The sequence below is a fragment of the Micropterus dolomieu genome, linkage group LG17, assembly GCF_021292245.1.
Source record: "Micropterus dolomieu isolate WLL.071019.BEF.003 ecotype Adirondacks linkage group LG17, ASM2129224v1, whole genome shotgun sequence".
In the NCBI taxonomy this organism is placed as follows: domain Eukaryota; kingdom Metazoa; phylum Chordata; class Actinopteri; order Centrarchiformes; family Centrarchidae; genus Micropterus; species Micropterus dolomieu.
In genome coordinates, this window is record NC_060166.1 from 6,267,601 (window position 1) to 6,290,911 (window position 23,311).

Sequence of the window (23,311 nt, forward strand, 5' to 3'; positions counted from 1 at the left end):
ACCGCGTAGGAAATTCACAGCCGCACCGGCAGAGCTCCAGAATATGCAACTCGGCCGGCTCACGCGCGGACGCGCTTACAAGTGCGAGGGCCCGCCCAACGCTGCTTGCAGCTTTAATCTCTTATTACTTTTCTTTCTTTTGAATTTAAAAAACATGGACAGTCAAAGCTACTGTTACACTCTGTTACAAAGACTGTTTCTATTTGTCCTACACAGAATTTCAACAAAGACAGTGAATGGATGAGTGACACATTTTAAATTTTATTTGAAATTACTGAGATAAAAAGACAGGACAGAAACGTAAAACAAAGTAGATTTGCCAAACTAACAATCAATCTAATAAACACATTTTACAGTCAATTAGTTTCTAGTAACATTACAGTAACCACACACCTATAACACAGGTGTTATTTTTAAATTAATGCAGTAGTATGCAGAAGTATTAAACTAAATTAAAGTATTAAAAAGAATAGCAACAGTGTGGCTTAGTTAAAAAGCTCAAGAAGTGGGAATGCCATAACCCTCACATGACAAACAACAACAACAAATCATGAGTAATGGAAGAGTGGGGGATGGCCAATGCGTTCATTTCTGCAAAGGATAAAAGAATGGGTGATTACTCAACTGATAATGGCAATCACAAATTACATAAAATCCACAGAGATTAGTAATTTTAAAGGGAACTAGGGTTGGAAGATTTGACCTAAAATCAAAATCCCGATTAAGTGAATATTTTACCACAATTGCAACTAATGAACGATTATTTTGGGGTTTTTCTCTCCTAGTTCACTGACCCGGCTTGTACCGCAACATGCTCAACTATTGTAGGTGAAATGTTTTTTTTAGCCTCATACATGTCAAAAACCGATTATCTTAATGTTAATGATAAGATAACATCAACATTATCTTATCAATTAACATTTAGATATGCACACAACAGACGTATTCCCCCTAAATTTGGCATATCGCCACTGCTCACTGAATGAGTGCCGCTACTAATATTTCACATGATCAATTAATATCAATGCGCATTAATCTTGTGTAACATTCAACACTTTGCTCGCTTCCGCTTCTCATTCATACAAGGACATCTGCACGACAGGTGCTGTAATAAGAGCAGCCAAGTTAGGTCTTTTAATGGCAGTGTTGTGTGCATGTGACCAACTGTGAGAGAGTGAGCAGCTGAAAATGACGGTGAAAGGGAGCGAGGTTGTTGTAAGTGTGGCAGTAAATGAACAGTATGGGTCAAAGTGTGTCCGTAAATAAATGCTGCTAGAAAATGAAGGCAGTTAGCACTAGCTAACATCTCCCTGCTCCAGACTCTGGGAGCTGAGCAGGACAGGGCGGAGTCACTGACTACACACAGTTTTTTAAGGAGAAAGTACATAAACACACACACTGGGGGACATTTTAACAGGAAATAAAACTAAATAACTCAAAATGGTAAAATTACAGCCGTTAGAGCTCGGAATTTGGGTTTCAATTACTTTTCAATTAGACGTCCAGCCCTAGAGGGGACACATCATGAAAAACCCCCCTTTTCAATGCCTGTGCAAATACATTTGGGTATCAAACTGTGAAATAAGACAACCCAGCCAGATTGCCTAGATCACAAAACACACCCAGTTACATATGTGCTCTGATTAATTTGGCATCCACTTAACTAGGGCTCAAACAATTCATCGATTAAATCGATTACTAAATTGCATCGATGCAAAGCTTCATTTAATCCATATAACTATATAGAACACTGTTTTGACATTTCTTACTGTCGCACATCGCGTATACGCTGTGAACACAACGTGATTATGATGGCGCTGTTTGCAAAGTGGAGGAAGAGAGAAAATAGGGAGGTGCGAAGAAGAAAGTGTCCAAAGTATGGGATTATTTCAAGCTAAAAGAAAACAACTCTGTAATGTTACCATCCCTCCACCATAAAACAAAACTTATGTCGCCTCGACAACAGCCCTATGCTTACTTGGAAAGCAGCCGGTGTTCTGCCAGTGGACCACAGACAAGGTAACAGTAACAGCAACTTTAGCATTTAATTGAAATCATGATTGATTGTTGAGTTGAAGGCTAGCGCCGCCGCCAAGCAAGTTCTTAAACGACGAATCGATGAATTGTTGAAATAATCTATAGAAGCGTCGATTACTAAAATCATCATTAGCTGCAGCCCTACACTTAACACATAATAATTTAGTTGTAAATATAACTAGGGCTGTTGTGGTGAAGTAATTTCCCCCGTGGTAATATGCGTTATGCGTTATGCCGCATTATCACATTTTCATCTATGAAGTAATTTGGTGCCTAGTAATAGTGTCTGTTGATCTCAACTCTCATTTAGTTGTTAGTGACATAATAAATTATTATAAATTGGGTTGATACAGCTGCAAGGAACCGGGGTTAAGTTAGTTGGGAGAAATAGAGATTTTGACACGGAGCTATTGAATGTACAGGCGCGAAAACCGACGAATGTTGAATATTAAACTAACTTCACCTCGGTCCGCAAGGAAAGCGTTGCGAGGATAAAATCTGCGTTGTACACACAGTGTTACACAGGGTCAGTATCAGCTAAAGTGAAAGCTCACAGAGAGGGACTGAGCAAAACTCTGTAGAGGTGAAAGCAAGGGATGCACCGTAATGAAAATTCGTTACACATATGAATTTACGTTTTGATTAACGTTAATGTCAGATGAAAGTTTTAACACTTTACTTACCTATCATAACGTTATACTTAACTATAAGCTAGGATTAGAAAATCAAATCAAAGCCGGAAAAAAATACTTAAGTTTACTTCCTTATTAATGCCTCTCAGCCAGAGGTGAAGAAAAGATTGAACCTAAAAAGGAAACAGGTGCTGTCAGTTGGTGCTGTTGGAAAGAACAACATCGTTGTAACGTTAACGTTAAACAACATTAATGTTTTAAGCTAGCTAAGTTACACACAAAGTTGTTTATTAATACTAGCTAGCTTAGCTATCATTCAGTTAATTTAGCTAACGTTAACCCAGCTAAAAAAGCTAACGTTAGCCAATGCCTCTTGAACGGTTTTAGCCATCTTAAGAAGTTAAAACCCGGTCAAAACATTCCGAAATGATGTTAACAAGCATTACACCGCTATTAAAAACAATCACACTAAACTGTTTGACTGTAACATCGTTCAACTTACTGTAATAAACTCTTTCCCCTAAGCCTGCAGTCTGAACTGATCCAAAGAAAGAAACAGTTCGCGCGCTCTTTCCGACGGCCCCGGGCCAGAACAACTACTATTCCGCCGACTGACTTCTGGTCTGGTATGAACCGGTTCCATAGGAAAAAAAAAAACAATTGGCGCGCTCGTTCCGACGAGTCCGGGCCAGAACTATTATGATTCTGCTGTCTGATAGATGCTCACGCCCACTCCTGAGTGTACACAGACTACATGCGGGCTGTATCTGGAACGGGGCAGTAACACGGGCGTGACTGTTACACGGATCTGCCGGTTTGGAGGCGGATCAGCTGGAGTCAGCTGCTATCTGGGTAGGTGAGTCTATACAATGTAAACTCCACAAGACCTTCTCAGGTCGCAATAAATGACACCTCCTACAGGGCTTCAAAACTATTCAGCGTGCAGATAATTCCTTGTTTTTCACTACAGAGTAACTTCTCAGTCAATGTCACATTTGTCTCTTTAATAAATGTCAAAACAAAACAGTATACAACATCAACCTTTCATTTTTTACTTGCTACTAACATATTTGAAAAATGTTAGCCTATAAATAACATCTTAATATTTTCATTTACAGCCGTTAACTATAATATATTGTTAAGTTTAGATCACACTATTTAAAATTTAAATATGAAACTGATGATGAATGAAGAATGATTTTATTATGTATAATTAGTTTCATACACTGTATTCCTAATACAAAAGCAATAGTTGAATAAATATTAAATAAAAAACATAAACAATAATATGAGAGTTATTATAATGATAGAATCTGTTGATAAGAACCCAGTGTCATAATTTCACGTCAGTAGTGTTCAGGTGTGAGTAAAAAGAAAAGTAGGAGCTGAAGAGCTGGAAGTGAACTCTGAGATCACCTCAGCATGATAACCTCTCTGGCATGTGACAGTAATTAGGGGTGGCAATGTGAAATACACTGTTTCCTAATATGTGCTATATACAGGTTTCTGCTAGACACTGTGCAATAATAACTGCTCAAGTCCGATCTTATTGAATGTTTATTAAAAGGATCATAATTTATATTTCTTATTAAACTGTACTACCTTTTTAGGCAAATTCTAACCCACCAAACAAACTCAGAGGTGGCTCTCACACACCTAAAATCTCACCTTAACTAAACCATCGCCCTAGTTTATCGCCCAGCTCAGCTGTCTGCAGGCATAACGTGCCTTATATGCTGACAAAAAAGGTGGATGAAAATCTCTGCAGGTAGCATACAACCCGAATTATGCATCCACATCTTATCAGAAACGTCGCTGATCAAACGCAGTTATCACCTCAGAATGTTTGCTGAATCTCAAGGATGTATAATAACTTATTGATGACTCTAAACTGCATTTAATATGTACTTCGAATCATCCCCAATAACTTACGTTTTTAAAAAGTAACGTTACACTTGGAGGTGCACGGCTCTCCTCGGGAGAGACAGCTAGCTCAGATAGTGGCATCGGTGTGACAGTTTCAGGCAGAACTCCGCAACCGCTCCGCCCTCGGCTCTCTGCCTTTAAACCCTTCGTGTCCATTGGGATCAGGTGCAGCCACTTATAATAGTATCTGACTAGTATCTAACTGAACAGTGATTCCGTTACAGGACGTAGCTAAATCTCACATCGCCCGTTAGTAAAAGTTACCGTTAACATAACGTCAGCTATCTGAGAGCTGAGCCTTTAATTACAACTTCACACAGACGCCTTTTCTTCAAAGTATTGTCACCCTAATGTCTAACACTAAGGTTAATCTAATAACGTTACATTTTGGCTTCTCTCTTCTTGCTGACTTGTCTTTGACTCATTAAAAGATGCGGTTAGAACACACTAACTTACTTACTTACACTAACTTAGCAGCTTGGGGCTGCTCGTATCTGGCTAAATAGCGTAACGAGCTAACGTTAAGCTAACGAGCTATATGCCGACAGCGATACCCGTTAAATGTTAACACATAAATAAAATACACGGATCTCCTGGACGTTCCCTCTCCAACGAACGGCACCGCCTGCCATTATTCATCCGGTCTGCGTGTAGAAATGTCCAAAAGGCTCCGACAGGCTGAGCCACAGAGCTCCGTGTAGCTGAGTGAGGCTAACAGACGGCGGACCGAGTGCTAGCAGTGGCAGCGGCTAATGGCGCTTGTCAATCAAAGCGGCCACGTCCCTAATAATGTAGAACTTTAAGGCTTAATATAATTTAAACAGGTGAGTCATAAAAAAATTCACCCCCCTCACAGTTGTCACGAAGGGCAAAATTAGCGATTTGCACTAAAAACATTTTTTGAACCAGGCTGTAAACATGTTTTATTCTGCTGTAAAGTTTGGCATTTTAACATGGGGCTCAGTGGAGATTGACTCCCTTCTGCAGCGAGCCTCAAGTGGCCACTCGATGAATTGCAGTTTCAGATAATTCCGCATTGGTATCGCAACTGAGACCCGGAGGTTGCCACTTGATTAACACCCTTGCCCTTCATACATGATGGACATGTTCCTTGCCCTGGTTTTGGGAAGGTGTGATGGAAAACAAAAAATGTGTTCATATCATGGTAAGTAGGCACTGGATTGTTTACATCAATAAAATGTCTTGAATGTATGCATTTGAATCGGTTTTATTTATTTTTTTAAACTAGCATGATTAACAAATGGAATTGGGGGGGGGGGGGGGGGGGGGGGGGGGGGGGTCACGTAGAGGTTTGATTAGGTTAATAAAAGGAGGAACAACTCAGATGTAGTTAATTACTTTAATATTTTGTAGGATTAAATCAGAAAGGCATCCCCATATGCATTAAACTGCCTCAAAAAATCACCTAATCTTGGTTTCAGTTACACCAAAGCACAATAGCGAAATCTAAATCGATAGAATCTTGTCTGTTTTATGAGTGGGAAATGGATGAAACCTAGCTGTGGTAGGGCTGTACCGTTCCACCGGACAGGAAGTCCATCCACAATGTCATGAAAATGGCTGAAAAGATAAGCAGATCTATGCATCATGTAGGAACACACTTGCTTTTCTGCCTCCTTTGGTCTGATCGCCCGTTCTGCTGTGCTGTCAAGACCTGGGCCCTGTTTCAGAAAGCGGGTTCAACAAACTCTGAGTGTAAACTTGAACTCTGAGTTGATGAACTCTGAGCTGTCAAAGTCTGAGTTTTACATTTCAGAAAGGCCGATCAGAATAAGTTCAGTCAACTCAGAGTATGTTGAGCCTGATGGAAGCGCGTGCGTGGGGATGAAAAAAAGCCTCTTCAATGGAGCTCTGATACTACAATTCACCATGGCATCGGGTAAATAAAGGCAGAGCCTCTATTTTAATCGGGTGGAGCTAGAAATATGAATGCGGACCATGATTGGCTATAAAACGTATGATTGATACGTTAAAAACGTTGCTCATTCATCATTTACCAGACTGGAATTTCCTTAATGAATGATAAAGTGCTGGAATTCTCTTCCAGCCTGTTATTCATTTTAAATAGGCTACAGGCCTGTTTATTCAGCTGTAACCTGATGGGACTAAATGCTGGTGGCAATAACTGAAGATAAAAATATTAATCGAACAGATTAGACACAGTTTAGGCTCCTCATGGCCTTGTGATTGTAAAGCCACACTCCGACTCAGTAGGTCTACACCTTTTAATGATTTTTTGCATTTTAAAATGTGTCTAAATTCAAACTGAGTGTGAAGTTTTAGACGTCTATGTTCCATTAATAAAATCTTGCTCATTTCGTATTTTATGAAACGCTGTCAAAACACATTCAGACTAGCAGATAATGAAAAACTCACCTTTAAACTGCATTTATTTGTTTCCCAGAGTTTCCCTCATCTTGGGCTCAACTTACTCAGAGTTTTCACTAAACCTTTTTTTCTCAGTATGAGTTAACATTAGTGTTACCACCCACGAGGTGCTTGCAACTCGGCACAACACTGGGAAGCTTGTACATTAATCTAGAATGAACACAAAATTGCGTGCTGTTGGCTACAACACAGCTATCTAGCTAGGCCACCATGGAACACAAACTTGTAATTTTCACCTTCTCCACCATGTGGAAAATCAATCTGCTAGCTTAATGGCTAACGTTAGCTAACTTGGTAATAAGCCAGTTTCTCGTTTTCCAACACAAAGTAGCGGTCATCACGTTTTAAAGTAAACATTATAACAATAATAATTGCCTACTAACAATTTCTACATGCAACAGGTTGATTAAAACTGAGTTAGGTCCACTAATAATTGTTATTAGTTGACCGACTGACTAACTCAGTTGTTATTAAATCCCATGTTAGTATTTACAGTGTGGAACAAAGTTTTCAACCATCCCCTAGATAATACCAGTACATAACAAACTAGTTATGTCACAGCCAAACTTCATAACAATGTCACATAGTACAGTTCATTTATTTTATTAGGTATAGTTCAATTGTCTAGCTTAAACTCTATTTTGATATGAATAACAAAAATGGCAAATGAACAACAAATGTAGTACCAAAAACAACACTTTATTTAAGATTATCTCCATTCCCTTACTTACAGTGTGTGTGTGTGTGTGTGTGTGTGTTTGTTGTGTGCGTGCGCGCATCATATATGTATATATATACACTGTATATATATATTTTTTAATATAAGTCATCTTTATTGCAAAGAAGGGGGTTACAATTCAGATGTGACTTATAAAGATATTCAGAACAGTATATATATATATATATATATAAACACAGGCAAAATTATGTAAAGCTTTGCAAGGGGAAGCTTACAGGCTATTACAAGGAGAAAGAGGACCATATGTTGACAGTTTTAACCGCTTTTTTATTGTTGGAGCCAGAAATCAAATTAATATAAAGCACAACTTCATGGAGAAAAAGTACAAAAATAGGTTTTTTAGCGCTGAATTTACATTTATGAATGTGGAATTTAGCCAACAGGATTAATAAATTTATAATGAAGTACAACTTTTCTTTATAAGCGGTTGACGATGGATGGATGGATGGATGTAATGATTAGCAGGGTAATATCTGTGAATTATTCTGAACGACACTTTCACCTTGTTTACTATCAAGTATGTGTGAGGAATCATCCAAACCTTTTTCCAGTCAGTGTCATTTACAAATCGGTTCCAGTAAAATGTAACATTTGCAATAGAAACAATTTCTTTCTGGAATGAAGCACGGATGTTCTTATTATTTCGAGGTAGTTGGGAAAAACAGATTTTACCTACTGGTGATTCAGCGACATCGGGGAGGGAGGCAGAAGTAGGTGGAAGTCTGACAGTATGTCTAAAAAGCATGATGGTGCCTGATGGAATGGCGTCAAATACAATTGCATATTCTCTTGGCGTAACTGGAATGTTATATGTTGATAAAAACTCTCTATAAGAAAAAAGTCGCCCCTCTCCATTAAATAGCTGGTCCACCAGCAGAATCTGATTAAGTATCCAATTCTCAAAAATGAGTGATTTGTTCTTATATATCTCTATTATTACAAATTAGATACCTGTGAGGTGAGAAATTATGCTTATAAATTAGAGACCATGCTAAAAGGACCTGCTTGTGAAAAGTGGACAGTTTTACAGGGAATTTGTCCACATTGTAGTTACAGTTTAGAATAAACTTTGTCATGCCTTCTCTGTGTTTTGATTTTGGTTTCTCTGTGTCTGGGTTTTGGGTTTCAGTCCTGTCTGTCTGTGGTCTTGTATCCAGACTTCTGCTTGTTCTGTGTGGTGGTTCTGATCTGTCCCGTTATCTCGGTGTCTGCCTTAGTACTTGTTTAGTTCTGTTCCTGTCTCTCGTGTTAGTTCTGTACCATCGTGCTTGGGTTCTGTCTGTTTGCTAGGTGTCAATTTATGTTCCAGTTTCATGAATTAATCTGATTTTGATCATTCTTCTTTAGTCTCTGAGTAGCCGTTATTATTTTATTCATCCGCATCTCCGTTACTTCATATCTGTCTTGTCTCGTCTCTTAGTTCCTAGTTCGGTGTTGTAGTTCTTAGTCCTGTACCTTAGTTCATGTCTTTGTGTTTACTCCTGGTCTGTGTACTTCTTTGTTGTTTTGCCCATGTCTGCTCGGAGTTCTGTTTAAATCTTAGCTTCAGTCTGTATTCCTTTTTGGTGTTAGTTTATTTGTGATCTGTCTGCTTGTGTCTGTATTAGTTGATTTATATTACTCTGATATGTTTAGCGTTCAGTAACTTGTGTTGTGTCTGTTCCCCCTCAGTAATCTGCCTCTCTTATAGAGAGTGTTTTCCACTGCTGTCTCTCTGCCTGCCTGCCTCGTTAGCCCTGATCCCAGTCACCTGTGTTGCTCCCGCCCTGCTTGTTAGCCCCTGTGTATAAATGTTTGGTGTTTCTGTTAATTCCCTGTCTGGTCATTGTCGTATGTTGTATCGTGTATGTTCTGCCGGTACTGCGTTACCCGGTCTGTATTTTTGGATGTTCCAATTTCTGTACCTGTGAGTTTTTGTTCATGCCTGTTTGTCTTGCCTTGGATTAAAAACCCTGGAACTTATGTCAGCTCTCCAGTGTCATGCATTTGGGCTCTCTCCTGCTTTGCGCACCCACCGACCCTGACAGATTGCTAATAAAAATGAAGGCATTTCGAAGTCTGTGAACTGTTACGTTGCTGTGGACCCTGCAGTGGTGGCTGCACAGCTGGGTCCTGGTGTGCTGGTTCGTGGACGGTGCTGGAAGATCCTGGAAAACAACAAATCAGTATTTAATCTAAGAAAAACATTTAGTTTTCTTTCTTGACAGTAGTGTTCCAAGATCACAGTGTGATTGGGCGACGTGATCAGTGAATGTACTTCCTTTCCTGTTAGAACAAAATGTGTGTAAGTGCATATGTTATTGTGAACTGCAAAAACAGCATACTTTGACAATGCAAGGGATTCCATTTGTATGTACTATGGAACTGGGACACTGGTCTCCCCTGTAGGAGGAAGACCTGCTGTCTTCAAAGATCAAGTTTGCTCTTCCTGTTTTATAGTTGTTCCATGTTTTCATGCTCTATATTTGTTACCTGTTCCCAAACGGTCCAGCAACACCCACCAACCCTTAAAGTAAGTGGACCTCAGTCCTAGACAACATATTAGGTGTTTATTTTTCCAATATTTAAATATTTTAAATAACACCAGAATCAATTTTATTAAACTTATTTGTTTCTCAAGGATTGCTTTTCATTTTCCTATTTTTTTTTCTGTGTACCATCTGTCTGTTGTCTTACGAGGCACTTTCTGGAGGTGTTTGAAAACACCTGGTGTCACACTTCAATTCCTACCATATTAAAACCGGTTCACACTACTTCAAACAACAAATTAGTGGATAAAAATATTAAAACAGATGTTGAGGTGTAAAGTTGGTTACATTTATTCAAAAAAATAATTTCAGAAATTTATACAAAGTAAAGAACATCTATACACAGTTTACTACTAAGAAAAGAACACATACATGAAAATAAAGCAAGTGCCATCTAAACAAACGTGGTAATAAATCAAATATAAACAGTTTATTTACACAGGTAAAATATTTACTTAAAATAACAAACTCATAACAAAAACATTTTACAATTTAAAAATCAATCTAATAAAATAATATGATAAAATCAACTGCAATCTATACAAATGTGTGGCAATAAATCAAATCTATACATTATTTCTTAAAAAAAGTAAATCTTTTCTGTTTGGCTTCATGACTCTAAGAGTCCCTCTGCGTTGACATGGCTGGAGCTGCGTCTGTCGCTCTCCCCTGGGGACAGCCGGCCCAGTTAGCGCTATGCAATTCTTCCTCCTTTGGGAAAAGACAGCAGTCAGTAGGTTTCTTGTGAGATATACAAATGTTCCTTTTCCATTGATGTCAAAGTCAGAAATCAGAGCTTTGTTTATTATTATTTTGTTCTTGTCATGTTTGCTCCCACAGCACAGTCCTTCTGTTCTAACCAAAGAATGGATGGATGTACTGCAACTGTACCTCTTTGGCTTCCTCCAGTGCTCGCATGATTGATGCGACCACCAAGTTCACCAGCACAAACTGGGCCATAACCACGAAACTGATTGGTTGTACACGGAGAGACCCAGGAAAGGTAGCTCATACAGCCATGCTCATCAGGATGACATTCTCTTAGTGTGTCCTTGAGAGAGACAGAGCAAGATTCAGAAAGGAAGAGGGACTGGCACACAGACTGGAGGCAACATACAAAATCATTCTTACTTAGAAACCACAGTAATTATAATAAACTGACAATTGGAAACTAAATGGTACAGCAAAAGTTAGGATACACCATTATTGTAATGCTTTATTTTATGGGTCTGTAAACGATTCCCCAAATGATTCCCTGAGAAGTGTCGTTGAAAGAACTGCTCCATTTTAATCAAATGTAATTAGTAATTATTCTTCATATATGTTTAATTGTATGCTACCAGTAGACAAATTGTTTAGCTGACCACTGACTAAACACTTCCGATGTTTCACTAGCTCCTAAGTGAAATAAATTAATTGGAAGTTGCCAACACCGTCTCTATGTTCCCTATAATAAGAACCAAACTTTACAAACAGACCCATAAAATAAAGGGTTAGAAAAGTTTCTTAAATGAGGAAATGGGGACGTTGATGTCTCACAAAATATATTTTGCTGAGCAGATTCATCAACTGACCTCATGCTGTGCACTAAATAAAAAAAAATCACTCAATCACTTTAAAGTGATCCCATTGGCTGGTAGGTGTGGATTAACTTTAAATAACCGGACAGCTTTGATGAAGGTGTTTGTTTGTAGTTCTAAATTGATCCACTGGTATTGAACTTGATGATATTTTTTTATTTGATTACATGTGGCATTTTGTTGGCCATAAGTGGGATAATTCCCTTCAAAGTTTTACATTCAATGCTTGTGATTGTTTGGTATTTTCCCTTACATAACTGAGTTCGGATATCACTGCTTTCTCAGTGGTTGGGAGATACTATGCTGTATGTATAGAACTTGTGTGTATTCATGAAGGAGTGAGTACATACTTTCATAATCATGTTCCAGTTGTCACCGGTGCATAGGCCATACAGCGTGATCAGGGCCACCCCAAAATGTCTAAAGTTGGCTTCAGCATGTAAACCCAGGCATGGGTAGTCATCACTGCATTCTAATAAACACAGAGGCACACAGCACAGACATACAGATATTGATTTCAGTGCACTGTGGACATGTTGGAACCATAATCCTTTGCAGTCACCCCGTGTGAAGGTGTGTGTAACTGACCTAGCTTGCCATAGAGCTCCACTCCCACCGCAGCGTAGATATAAGAGGACAACATGAAGATCAGACAAATATTGCCAACCTGGAATCAAAATCAGTGTTAGATCTCCTGTCAAACCAACTCTAAGATGTAGATACTCTAAATTCTCAACCAGGGGCCGGGGCCAAAGATGCATTCAGATGTACACATAGATATAGAAGGGTGACAAATATGTAACAACTTAAAACATTTAGAGCTGCTCTAAATAATAAAAAATATTATTACATCAACAATGGATCACATGGCTACATGCATGCAAAAGGAGTCACTCAAAGTGATGAACCCAAAGAGGCTTTTCAAACCATTCTGCAGTTCATCTCAGGTCTACAGAGCATTTCAATGTTGGTTTTATGGTCCAAACTTTTCTGTTTTGGTTTACTATCATCATCTCATCAACGTTACATCCAGCTGCAGCAGGCAGCTGTTTTTACCTCTGTTAAACCCATTGGTCGAAACCAGTCCGAATACATGCATCTCACTGGCCACTATGATCAGCCACTGTTTGCATGACCTCACCAGTCTTTCTCTTTTGTTTGTTAAAGGCAATGCTCAGAAAAATAGACCGCCAACAAGGCCCTTCATTCTCCTTACTGTTGCACTGGACTTTTCCTCCCTCTTCTAGTATCTCTTCATCTCCTCTTTTTTGATTCTGCTGACACAGGTGGAAGGTCTCCACCATTACACCAATAAACATGTCGAGCAGAAGGAAGCTTATAATCATTGAAGGAGATAAAGTAAAGCAGCATCCATTCATTGTGATTCCTCACAGGCTGAGAGGAGAAGAGCAGATAGGAGACATCAAGGACGCATTTATTAGACTGCTTTTTTATAAAAGGCAAAACAACTTAACAGTGTAAACACATCAATAAGTTTCTTTGCCAGCAGAAATACCTGTTGGTCCACTCCCACAGCATCCAGCCCATCATACATGATGTTCATACAGCCATCTTTAGAGAACATTAAAAACAAGCTCATCAGAGCCTGAATGGGAAACAGAGAAATAAGTGGAAAGTCAACACTTTGTTCCCCAGGTCCTACCATTTCTCTCTCCAGTAAACACCTTCATTACAGTTAGATGAATATGGTGCTTTTGTTTAACCAACAAAAAGAAACTAGACAGCACTCAGTGAGTGCATACATCCTCCAGTGTAATTATCTGACTGTGTTACTGTAGAGAGTAAGAGATCCTTTGGAAATTCTGGTTTCAAATCTCCATCATAATTTACATAATGATAGATCATGCGATCATGCCGATTGGCTGAACATGATTTTTATGACAAAATCTAAAACCTGTCCTGTGAGCTTGGTGGGTTAGTCCGTACCTGAAGCAGGTTGTCAAAGTTGTAGGTCCTTCGTACCCAGAGATAGTTGGACGACAGACAGTCCAGTCTTGTTGGTGATGTTTCTTACGTCCTCACCCACACAGCAGTAGAACCTCCCTCTGAACAACTACAGTGTTTGTGTGAGATAAAGACAGAGAGACAGTGTCTGTAGTGTTATTATATCACTGTCCTGACATCATCTCAGTTGCATCAAAGCTAATAGACTATTACACTATTCATTCTCAACAGAGGTGTTTACTATGAGTGCCTGACTAAAAACTGACCAGGGATCACGTTGTTCCTTTTTATAGCTTGATTATCAGTTGGGGTAAAAGAAACTATGTGTGTGTGTGTGTGTGTGTGTGTATGAACTTACCTGCACCCCAAGAATGCCATAGAAAAACAAGAAGGCGCAGCAAATGAGAAGGATGTTCTTGATGGGTTTAACTGAGGCCATCAGAGCATCAACAGCCAGCTTCAGTCTCGGAGCTCGCTTGATCACCCTGGAACACACAAACATAAACAAACAGACACAAACATGACATGAAATATAAAATAAGATGGGATGCTTACACAGAGACAGTAAATAAAGATGTTAACTGGTATCAACCCACACAAACAGAAAACAAACATCAAATATACGCAGAAATGAATGATGTACCTCAGTGGTCGAAGTGTGTGTATTAGGTGTAAAACTCTGAGGATGCCCAGCATGTGATTGTCAGCTGTACTGGTCAGAATGATAATGAAGTGGGCTGAAGACGGAATCGCCAAGAAACCATCCACGATATTCCAGGAAGACCGGAAGTAGCTCTGCTTTCCAATTATCAAACCGAGAGCTAGAACCTGGTATTAAAGCAACAACACACCAATTTGAAATTAAAACATTATAGATTCCTCAAAACACTGAAAATCTGAGCTACAATAATAGATTTTAAGGTAGAAAAAACAAAACTAATGCTTACCTTAACAAGCATCTCTACCAGGAAGACAGCAGAGAATAGATCACTAGAAAAATTCAACATCCATCGCTCCTAAAGGGCAGAGTGAGATTCATTTTTAACCTGTGTGTATTTTGTATTAAATCTGATCAAACTATTACTTATCAGTTGTTTTATTAAATACATAACATCCAGCTTGATTGGATAGGTGTGTGTGTGTCCAAACACTCTGTGAGGGTTCACTGTATATCCCTGTCCGCAGTAACAGTTATTGTAGGTTACATACAGTTTATGTGTGTCTCACCATGCTTTTAGGGTCTAAGCCAGGCATCTCCAAAGCAATGCTGACACAGTTCAGGAGAGCAGAATTATACTGTCGAACATCTTGTGAGAGATCACACGATGGCAACAGACACGGAACCAAAACACATACACGTTAATCAAAATAGCTATTCATTTCATTTGGGCCAAATGAATGATAGTGAAATTAGTTGTTGTTTTGGTGTGTATGAGACTCACTTGTTCTCTGGAGACAACACGCAGAATGACCACTCTTCATGCTCTTTGCCCCAGCGGCGCACTTTCTGGATCAGGTTCAAAGATCTCTGCAGGGGTGAAAAATCTGTCACCTCTCTTTATCGAAAGCATGAACAAAGATTCGGAACAATACAGCAACACTGAAAATGTGTGGTACACTAGCAAAATGTTGCTAAGAATAGAGGCAAAGTGAAAATTTGTTAAATCCCAAAGCAGCTTTGATCACATCACCTATTCACATTGTTGTAAATCTTGTTAAATCTTCACCAAGGGTTAACTCTCAGTTGAGTCGCAAACCAGATTTTCACTCTTTCACTCTTAGGAAATCGTCCTCACTGGAATCTACAGGTGCAGAGTCTTCCTTGGGGGCTAAGTTAATCGCAGTGGATCTTGGTCGGGGGTTGAAGAAAAGAATGATAACAGCTTATACACACTAGATTTGCTGTATTATAGGTATCATTACATAGCTTTGGGCAGGATATTATTGTTATTATTAATGCTGCAATACCAAACATTCGCTGGTTCTAGCTTTATAAATGTGAGGATTTGCTGTTTTTATCGCATTACATATTAAATTGTAAATCACAGCTATATATTGAGGCCATATGTGCAACTTCTAGCCCAGAGAGGAGTGAAAAAAGTCAATTTCCTTATGCAGGAATGTCCTCTACCAGGAAGCAGCGGTTGAGCAGCTGCCCCGCCCACAGCTCAACTCCCACAACGGAGAAGACGTGGATGACAAAGAGGTAGAGGAGGAGAAAGTTTGTAAGCATCGGCACAGTGTTCAAGAGGACTGACACCAAGCCTTTCATACCTGCACAAATGAACAAAAAGAATTTATTTTTACTAATACTTCACGTCACACACACACACACACACACACACACACACACACACACACACACACACACACACACACACTGGTTTGTTCAAATTTCAGAAGCAAAGTTGCGTACTATATTTATATCAAAGCTTGATTTACAGACCTGCTTTGAATGCACTAACTGGAGTGTTTTTGAAGCTGCACAGCCAATAACCTGGACAAACTAACTGACACTGTGACATCTTACATCAGTTTTTGTGAGGACATGTGTGTGCCGACTAAAACCTGTGCAACCAGGCCAGGAACACTCTAAAGTGAAAGCAGCTAAGAGGAGCTAAGCTGAAAAACTAGAAAACAGCTTCACAGCCAGTGACCCTGCTTCAGTGTGGAGATGCCTGCAGACACTCGCAAACTACAAGAGACCATCCCCCAACACTGCTGGTACAACTACTCTGCCCCCTATCACCACACTCAACAGCCCTGTGTGTGATGAATAAAATAAGTAATAAATAATAATAATAATAATAATATAGTCAAAACTTCAGGCGAGTCTGACCAAAGCTGTCTAAACTTTATTGTTTTTCCAGTTTGAAAGTAAGAGTCCTACTGTGATTGAGTATGTTGTCTTTAAAACTAAGAAATTAAATATAATTCTTTCCTAAGGTGACTAAAAAGAAAGCCATAGGCATTGTGGGATATTAACTTTGCCGAGTTGATGAAGAAGTCAAACTTGTTCCAGTTGTCGCTAAAGTAACTTCCTTCATAGCCAAAGACTCCCAGGGCCACCATCTTGATGAGCATTTCCACCATAAAGAAAGCAAAGAATACATTGTCCAATATCTGGCCATACAAGATAAAAGAAAAAATGTACTATTAAACATACAGCAGAAACAACAACGGTGGCAAAGTACTATTATTATTATTATTATTATACAGAAGCACATTTTATGTTAAAAGCTCCTTTGGACAGTGAAAATCTGGTCAGAGGCCCGTATGTATGTTAGCCTCACTGTGCGGACCAAGTCTTTATTTACTTAGTATTTATAATCTACTTATTTATTTATCTATCTTCTTGAATTATGGTCCCTGCTTGGTCCGTGTTGTGACCTGTGTTTTTGCTGCTTTGCTCTGGTGCCCAAATGCTTATATGATGTCACTGACAGGGTTTCTGGCAGTTGTTTGAATTGAATTGAATAATAATTTAGCTGCTGGTCTTAAATGTGAGGTGATATGGCCACTTTCATTAGTCTCTTTATTTACAGATCCACCATGTAGCCAATGAAAGATCACAGAACAGGTATTTGGACACACTGCAAAAATAGAATAGTTTTGGAAGGTGTGTTTTCATGAGAGGACGGAAATGCAGATTAAACACTTTTAATTGTATTTAAAATGTGCTAATGACACAAGTAAATGTACATTCCACTGCCAGTGTCCACTAATAACAGTGCAGGGGTCACACTGACTTCTAGGATGATGTTTATCTCTTCACAGGGCTTGTACATGCCCAGAGTCACACAGTTCAGCAGGATCATCAGCATGGCCACATTATCCGACCATGTAGAGGAAGAGGTAAATTTCATTTCAACACACTGGATGAGAGATCATATTCATTCATATAATTCATCAACAAAGGAGGATTACATACTAGAAGAACCTAATGGGATAAAGGTTGGCATCATTTTTACAGTGTCATAAAATTTTAATCTGCGTCAGGCAGACAGGTGAGAAGAAGACGCCCGTGAATCTTTTAAATACTATCAGCACCACAAACAAATTTCCATACACCTCCATTATAACACTTAATGTTGACTAAACGCCACAGCACAAAAACACAAGTTACCTGCATGGCCTATTTTTGTAGTGTACTTGAGTACACTACAAAAATACTTAATTACAAGAAAAAGCAAGTATTATTTGCTTAAAATATCAAAACTAAAAGTATTCATTATGCAGAAAAATCCCCTGTGAATGTTACACTATTACTTATACATTAATGTGTAAACTACATTTTAGGGTTTACTGGTGAAGGTGGAGCTAATTTGCACCATGTAGTGTACTTTAGCGTAATCCATAATATTTTATAAACTTATCATATCTGTTATGCAGACTGGCATACCTGCCCACGTTTAAGTTTGGAAATACGAGATTTTGTTCAGTGGTGGGGGAGTGGGAGGGGGCTGTACAAACTGTACAGTTCAACTCTGCTTACATTTGCAGGTGTATTTAGATGTTGTAAGTGGAGCACCGTCCTACCTGACATTTTTTGACAGATCAGATAAGTCAGCTGGCCCGTCTGCCTGCGCAGAGAGCAGCTGCGGAACTTGGATGATGAATTGTGGAGGTTTCCTGCCAGACACAACTTCAAACCTACACTTGTGGCAGTTTCTTTACACTCTCGAAGCATTTTCCTCCTTAACTTAGTTGTTCTACAGAAGAGAAATTGAAAATGCTCCGAGTTAGTAACTTTATTAGCCATGGAAGCTCAAAACTGCGGTCAAGTGTACCTCAGTTACTCAGACCAGGTAACGTTACAGTGACGTTAATGACTAACTTAATGTTAAGTTACTGTAAGCTAACATTAACTCTTAGATGCTACAAGGTAACTTAGCCTTTGATAGTTCTGTTACTTGATAAACACGAATAGCAGACACAAAAATAAGAAACTCGGCCCAAATATTTAACGACTGATGAAAGTTTCTTCAGGTTAAATTCACCAGTAAGCTAAATGGTAAAGGTGAATTAACATTAGCATCACATGGCTCATCATCTGTTATCCTGTTTGATTCTGTGATGCTAACTTTAGAGGATTAGCTAGTGTTAACTAACTGAAAAACACCAAAGTGTCGACTACAGATGCTGACTGGTTAAGGTGTTAGTGCCCCAACGTTAACTTACAAACAGACTGTGTGTATATATATATATATATATATATATATATACACACACACACATACTATAAACCTTGACTTGTAATTTCAGGTCTTTAATTTCACCCACTGCTTGTCTAAGGAGGGTTTCTGATTGGTCAAGGGTTTCACTTGTGTCTTTAAGTTTACTTTTAGTCCACTCTAACTCCTGTTCTTGCTGAAAGAGTGAGTGTTCAAGCTGATTGGCCTTTTCCTGCAGCTCAATTTTCTCCTCATCGACTCCACCCTCCTGTGGGAGGTGGCAAGGAGCTTGTAGGTCAGTGATGCGTTCTTCCGCTTCACTTAGCGACTGCCTGGTGTTTTCCAGCTGCTGTTCAAGCTGGTGCGTGTGCTTAGACTGGGCAGACATTACAATAGCTAGTTTTCCTAGCATCTGGGACAAGGCTTTGTCTTTTGAGGAAGTGGCTAGAGCAGTTGTTACCAGCTCTGCAAAAATTGTTTCAAGGTTCACCGCATCGGTGCCTTGTATTTGGCTTGAGTAGCCAGGTACCATGGTCTCGGTCATGTGGGCCAAGATGGAGTCAAAGTGTTCCAGTGGGTCTGCCATGTTCAAAGGCAGGTACTCAAGTGGTTTGGTTAAGGACTTTGGTGCGAGTCCAAATCAGGCAACAAACAAGTGTGTAAACTCAGAGGATACGCATAAAAAAAAAAAAATAAATGGGTGTTGCTTCTATAGCTTCCTGGAGCGGTTGATGTGTTCCTTTAAGTTAATTTGGAAGGTTGGAATCTGAAGAAAAGAAGGATCAAAATCAAACCTATGGACTCTCAGTTATACAATTTGCTTTAATAAAATCAGAAGTGGACTACAGGTGTTAGCTGGTACAGCAGACCTGAGCCAGTCAGTTAAGCAGAGTTTCAGCTAGTTTGTTTACTAGTTGAGAAAAAAAAGGAATGTCAGGTTGGAGAAAGCTGACTTTCAAGTCAGACTTAAATGACCAAACTGAGAAATCGAATTTAGGATGAAAAGCAAAAATAGGAAAAATGACATTAAATCACACTTGGGATTACAGCTAAATGCTATAGATCAAATCAAAGTTCATGTTACAACTAGCTTGACAATCAAAGCTCAAAGTCCTTAATGATCAAAGTTGGAAATTGTTTGAGATTACAATAATTAAATTTTAGAATCAAAGTTCAAAATTGGAAAAATTAAAATTTTAGATTAAAAAATAATTAAATTTCTAAAATCAAAGTTCAAAGGCAATGATAATAAACTCAAAGTTCAAAGTTAAATGAACAAAAATCCCAGGCTGATTAAAGTGGATTAAATTTAAGATAAAATCAAAACCGATTAAACTGAAAGTCTTAATTACCCTTTGGTAGTTATCAAGTTATCAAAATTCCAATTGCTATAAAAGTCAGAGTCCAAATTACATTTATAATGAATAGGGATTAAAAAAAACCTAGTTGGAAAGCTATCAATTCAACTTATCAAGCTTAATGTGGGTTTCAGAATTCCAATCAGTCCAAACAACAAAAGGTTAACAAAATTCACATCAAGATGTTATTCTGTATTTATCTTATTCCTGCAAGGATCAAAAATAGCACTACAGCAAAGGCTTCAAAATGACAAAGTCAAAATCGGGGATATTGCAGCAGTACTGAGAATAAAGCTTTTTATTCAAACACAGCTGGATCAACAATTAGATAAGCGAATCTTTGAATAAAGATTGCATCAAAATTAATAGAACTACTCAGTGTAATCCTAGGCTACGAAATTGGCTCAGTACCTTGTTACAAGCAAACACCCAACAGATCTTTAAAAGTTAGCAGTTATTCAAGGAAAACGGAGAGACCGTGCTCTATCCTACACTTAAGGAGTAACACTCCTTATTAATTTAATCTGAGAGTCAACACAATAGTTGTCTCAATCAAGTTAACAAAATCGATCACTAGAGTCTGGTTTAATTCACTCGATTGAAACGCTCATCTCTGCCACTAATGATGCTGAAGTCGATTTAATGCAGCATGCAATTTATTCCGCCAGCCAGTAGGGGAGCTGTGGCTCCGCCTCGGGCGCGGCCTATTTCTCAATGTAGAAGAAGAAGCGGCTTCCTCCCTGGTCCTCGGACCCAACAGCTGTTAGCTTCAGGCTAACGCAGTTAGCAAACCGTCGTTGCAGCAACGGCAGTAAATCAGAACACAGACTGGACACCAGTCCCGCTCAAAATGGGGGAAGGACTCGCTCCTTTGTTTCAATGACTCAGCTTGCTTCCAAGCTTCGATTTAGCGTTAACTTAGCTCGGTAGGTACAACGCTACAGGCTAAACTCGGCGTCTTCACGCCTGTGACTCCACTGCAGGGCAGCTGTATTTGTTGAAGTAGCTAATTTCAACAGGATACCGGAGCTTTGCATATAACATAACAATCCACGGCTCAGCGCGTCAGACTGTTATTTATAGCCGCAAACAAATCACATTGGCACAGCGCAACTGTAATCTATCTGCCTCTTATTAGGCCTTAAAATATCGGTTAAGTTTCTCTCAACCAAAAGGGCATTTCATCCGCTCAACAGCGGAGATTGTGTGTAGCTTTAGCTCAGATTTCTCATCAAATGGTAACGTTACAGGAATGCGTTCAGTTTAGCATTAGCTTGGTCGGACCCTCATAGCTCAGCTCACTACAGCTCTGTACTGAACAACAAAGAACAATGGCGCGGCGGCCAAACAAGTTGCACAAAGCATTTCATTTCACAACAAAGAAGACAAAGGAACGCAGTAAAAACTCACACACAGCTTTCATCACTAATGTTAAGTTACGAGGGAAGACAGGAGAGTTTTTAGGGAGCAACTTACTGGGCTATAATTATTTCAGTGGCAAAATTTAAATTTTGGAGGGAAAAATTTTCTGGGACTCTTAATAAATCTCATATCAGGGCTGTGTGTATATTCTAGTATGTCCAAGGCCTCACACGGCAGGCTCCATTATGTAGCAAACCTAAATTTAGTTATGCATTTTAATAAATTTATGAGATTTAATACCCAATTATGAATTTTAATATTCAGAAAATCAAACAATGTTCCTCGTTAAGGGCACCACCGGAGTTGTTATAAACCTAGAGTCTCCGGACCTCTAGGTAGTTTTTAATAATTATACAATTATCACTAGTGATCAGTTAGTTAATAATCGCTCAATTATCTTAAATCAATCAGTCAGTCTCATATCTAAAGAGTGCCAGACCTCATCCTCCGCTACAACGTCACCAAAGGAGGCATCGATAACCTGGACAAGGTGAACGCCACGTACAGCTGCAGGAGGATGACGGCTCGCTGGCCCCTGGTCGTGTTCCACAACGTCCTCGACGTGTCCGCGTACAACGCCTTCGTCCTATGGCGAGAGATCAACCACGAGTGGATGCCGCGCTAGCGCAACAAGCGGTGCGTCTTCCTCAGGCAGCTGGGCAAGGCGCTCGTCCGGCCGCTCCTCGAGAGGAGAAGCCTCCGCGGCGCTCATCAGCTCCGTTCGTGCCGAGTCCTCCTCGGGGGATCGACGACAATGAGAAGAAGGAGAAGGAGTGGAACAAGAACGACGAGACAGCCTCCTCCCGCAGTGAGTGGCGGCCGGCTGGCAAGAGAAAGAGTTGTCAGTTGTGCCCTCTGAAAAAGGATCGCAAAACGCACACCATCTGCCGCGGGTGCATGAAATTTCTCTGCAAAAGCTGCGCGCTCCTTTTTGTACATTTGTATGGTCAAAGATCCTGTATTCCACTGATAAAAGTTGAACCTACCCTTTGCCAACTTTAACCAACTTAATGCTAAACCCAGAGTTGGAATTTCCTGCCTTAGCTCAAGAAAATGAAATAAAGAATAATAATAAAGATTTGCTATAAGAATAGAATTACAGTGTTTATAATGAAACGCAAATGAAGAACTAAACTAGGTGGAAGTACTGGCCTATCTGAATATTTATTATATCTCATTTGAAACTGCATTTTGTTTCTTTTAGGGCTTCCTGGGATCGTTGCCTCACTCAGATGGCTTAGAGGCCACAAAATCCTCAAAGGACCAGCTGGACCCTCACAAGCTCAATGTGCTCATAGGTATATCTGGCTCCTGCACACCATCAGTGTTCTTACTCTCACTACATGTCAACGGGGTCAGACTAAATAAACAAATATTCTTGTGAAAAAATATTTAAAATATTGTTCTACATTAAGTAATTGGCTACTTTTGTACAAATTGACTGCTGTGTTAATTTGAAATGACATGTAGACAGCACAGTTGTTAAGCAAGTCTGAATGTTTGTGTTATTTGTTGTACCTGTTTAATAACATTTTATCATA

The 23,311-nt window shown here is 39.3% G+C and overlaps 1 protein-coding gene and 1 pseudogene across 1 annotated transcript in view; one reads left to right on the forward strand and one right to left on the reverse strand.

Annotated features, from left to right (window-relative positions):
* Positions 1-23,311, forward strand: part of tpst1 (tyrosylprotein sulfotransferase 1) — a gene marked incomplete at its 3' end in the record, with an annotated part of 837,181 nt that overhangs the window by 242,064 nt on the left and 571,806 nt on the right.
* LOC123986556 lies at positions 12,097-16,074 on the reverse strand (annotated as a pseudogene).